The sequence below is a fragment of the Pan paniscus genome, chromosome X (genome assembly GCF_029289425.2).
Source record: "Pan paniscus chromosome X, NHGRI_mPanPan1-v2.0_pri, whole genome shotgun sequence".
Taxonomy (NCBI): Eukaryota; Metazoa; Chordata; class Mammalia; order Primates; family Hominidae; genus Pan; species Pan paniscus.
The window spans coordinates 151,129,295-151,133,230 of NC_073272.2; the positions used below are offsets into that span (position 1 = coordinate 151,129,295).

The following is a 3,936-nucleotide window of genomic DNA, read 5'->3' on the forward strand; positions in this document are numbered from 1 at the left end:
TCCAGGCATGGTGGCGCATGCCTGTAGTTTCAGCTACTCTGGCCGGAGGTTGAGGCAGGAGAATCGCTTGAACCCAGGAGGCGGAGGTTGCAGTGAGCCAAGACTGTGGCCACTGCACTCTAACCTGGGCAACAGAGTGAGTGAGACTCCGTCTCAAAAAAACAAGAACAAACAAAAAACCCAAAAACTTAAAGCTACAATAATCAAGACGGTGTAGTACCAGCATAAGGACAGACATATAGGCCAATACAATTGTGAGTCCAGAAATGAACCCAGACATTTGTGGCCAACTGATTTTTCAATGGGGATAAAAATAACATTCAATGGGGGAAATAATTTTCAACAAATGATGTTGGGACAACTGGATATCCATGTGCAAAGGAATGAATTTTGACCCTTCCCTCACAGCACATTCAAAAATCAATTCAAAATAGATGAAAGACCCAAATGTAAGAGCTACAACTATAAAATTCTTAGTAGGAAACATAAGTGTGAATTTCATGACCTTGGATTTGGCAACAGTTTCTTAGGACACCAAAAGCACATGCAACTAAAGAAAACAATAGATAAGTTGAACTTCATTAAAATTAAAATAAACAAAACTTTTGTGCTTCAAACAGTACCACCCGGAAAGTGAAAAGACAACCTACAGAATGGGGGAAAATATTTGCACAACGTATATCCTATAGGGATCTAGTATTCAAAATATATAAAGAACTATTACAACACAGCAATAAAAAGACAACCCAATTTAAAAAATGAGCAAAAGATCTTAACAGACATTTCTCCAAAGAAGATGTATAAATGGCCAATAAACACATGAAAAATCCTCAGCATCATTAGTCATCAAGAAATTTAGATCAAGACTATAATAAGATACTACTTAACACCCACTAGGATGGTTATAATAATGATAAAAAAGGGAGCTCTTTCCTTTCACTGCTGCGACTACAGCCATGAGTATGCTCAGGCTTCAGAAGAGGCTCGCCTCTAGTGTCCTTCGCTGTGGCAAGAAGGAGGTGTGGTTGGACCCCAATAAGACCAATGAAATCGCCAATGCCAATTCCCATCAGCAGATCTGGAAGCTGATCAAAGATGGGCTGATCATCCGCAAGCCTGTGACGGTCCATTCCCAGGCTCGATGCCAGAAAAACACCTTGGCCCACTGGAAGGGCAGGCACATAGGCATAGATAAGTGAAAGGGTACAGCCAATGCCCGAATGCCAGAGAAGGTCACGTGGATGAAGAGAATGAGGATTCTGCACCGGCTGCTCAGAAGATACTGTGAATCTAAGAAGATTGATCGCCACATGTATCACAGCCTGTACCTGAAGGTGCAGGGGAATGTGTTCACAAACAAGCCGATTCTCATGGAACACAGCCACAAGCTGAAGGCAGACAAGGCTCACAAGAAGCTCCTGGCTGACCAGGCTGAGGCCTGCAGGCCTAAGACCAAGGAAGCATGGAAGCGCAGTGAAGAGCGCCTCCAGGCCAAGAAGGAGGAGATCATCAAGACTTTGTTCAAGGAGGAAGACACCAAGAAATAAAAGCTCCCCTTTTGTCTGTACATACTGGCCTCCGTGAATACATAGATCAGCCATTAAAATTAAACAAGCCTTTATCTGCTTGCCAAAAAAAAAAAAAAGATAAAAAAGGAAAATAACTAGTATTGGTGAGGACGTAGAGAAATTACAGTCCTGGTACATTGCAGGTGGGAATGTAAAATGGTGCAGTCGCTATGGGAAACAGCTTGGAGATTTCTCAATAAGTTAAACATAGAATTACCATATGGCTCATCAGTTCCACTCCTATGTATACACCCAAAATAATTGAAAACAGGTATTCAAACAAATACTTGTACATGAATATTCATGTACATTTTTTTTTTTTTTTTTTTGAGACAGAGTCTCACTCTGTCACCCAGGCTGGAGTGCAATGGCACGATCTTGGCTTACCGCAACCTCCGCCTTCCGGGTTCAAGCGATTCTCCTGCCTCAGCCTCCCGAGTGGCTGAGATTACAAGCACGCACCACCACATCCGGCTAATTTTGTATTTTTAGTAGAGACAGGGTTTCACCATGTTGGTCAGGCTGGTCTTGAACTCCTGACCTCAGGTGATCCGCCCGCCTTGACCTCCCAAAGCGCTGGGATTACAGGCATGAGCCACCATGTCTGGCCTCATGTACATAATTTTTTTTTTTGTAGACAGAGTCTCGCTCTGTCGCCCAGGCTGAAGTGCAGTGGCGCGATCTCAGCTCACTGCAACCTCTGCCTCCCGGGTTCACGCCATTCTCCTGCCTCAGCCTCACGAGTAGCTGGGACTACAGGTGCCTGCCACCATGCCAGGCTAATTTTTTGTATTTTTAGTAGAGACGGGGTTTCACCATGTTAGCCAGGATGGTCTCAATCTCCTGACCTCGTGATCCGCCTGCCTCGGCCTCCCAAAGTGCTGGGATTACAGTTGTGAGCCACCGTGCCTGGCTCATGTACATAATTCTTAATAGCCAAAAAGTGGAAACAACCCAAATGTCCATCAAGTGATGAGTGGATAAAATGTGGTATATCCATATGAAGAAATATTGTTCAGCCATAAAAAGGAGTGAAGTACTGATACATGTTACAACATAGATGAACTTTGAAATAATTATGCTAAATAAGCCAGTCACAAAAAATTACATATTGCATGATTCCATTTATATGAAATGTCCATAACAGGTAAATCTATACAGAAAGAAAATAGGCCGGGTGCAGTGGCTCATGCCTGTAATCCCAGCACTTTGGGAGGCAGAGGCGGGCGGATCATGAGGTCAAGAGATCGAGACCATCCTGGCCAACATGGTGAAACCCCGTCTCTACTAAAAATACAAAACTTAGCCGGATGTGGTGGCGTGCGCTTGTAGTCCCAGCTACTCGGGAGGCTGAGGCAAGAGAATCGCTCGAACCCGGGAGACAGAGGTTGCAGTGAGCCGAGATTGAGCCACTGCACTCCAGCCTGGTGACAGAGCGAGACTCTGTCTCAAAAAAAAAAAATAGATTAGGGGTTACCTAGGGCTTGGAGTTATTTGGGGGAAATGGAGACTCACTGCTAATAGGTACAGAGGTTTTTGGTGGATAATAAAAATGTTCCATAATTAGTGGTAATGGTTTACAACTCTGAAGTTTCTAAATATTTTACATTTTTAAATTTAATTTTTTTTTTTTTTTTTGAGATGGAGTCTTGCTCTGTCACCCAGGCTGGAGTTCAGTGGCGTGATCTTGGCTCACTGCAACCCCCACCTCCTGGGTTCAAGCAGATTCTCCTGCCTCAGCCTCTCAAGTAGCTGGGACTACAGGCATGCACCACCATGCCTGGCTAAGTTTTGTATTTTTAGCAGAGACGGGGTTTCACCATGTTAGTCATGCTGGTCTTGAATTCCTGACCTCAAGTGATCCGACCGCCTCGGCCTCCCAAAGTGCTGGGATTACAGGCATGAGCCACCACACCCAGCCTTATTTATTTATTTATTTAGAGACAGTCTCACTCTCTCTCCCAGGCTGGAGTGCAGTGGTGTGATCTTGGCTCACTGCAACCTCTGCCTGCCGAGTTCAAATGATTCTGCTGCCTCAGCCTCCCATGTGGCTGGGATTACAGGCGCCCGCCACCATGACGAGCTAATTTTTGTATTTTTAGTAGTGACGGGGTTTCACCATATTGGCCAGGCTGGTCTCAAACTCCTGACCTCAAGTGATCCACCTGCCTTGGCCTCCCAGAGTGCTGAGATTACAGGTGTGAGCCACCGAGTCTGGCCTAAAAAAGGTACACTTTAAATGGGTGAATTTTATGGAATGTGAATTATATGTGTTGCCTTGTAAAAAAAAATGATGGAGATGGAGACGTGACTCTAGCGTGAAGGGGTGGGGAGAGTAGATCTAGAGTGGAGACACCACTTTTAGGAG

At 44.7% G+C, this 3,936-nt stretch overlaps 1 pseudogene; it reads left to right on the forward strand.

Annotated features, from left to right (window-relative positions):
• The first annotated feature begins 844 nt into the window (after positions 1-844).
• Positions 845-2,468, forward strand: LOC100995429 (large ribosomal subunit protein eL19-like; annotated as a pseudogene).
• The last annotated feature ends 1,468 nt before the right edge of the window (positions 2,469-3,936 follow it).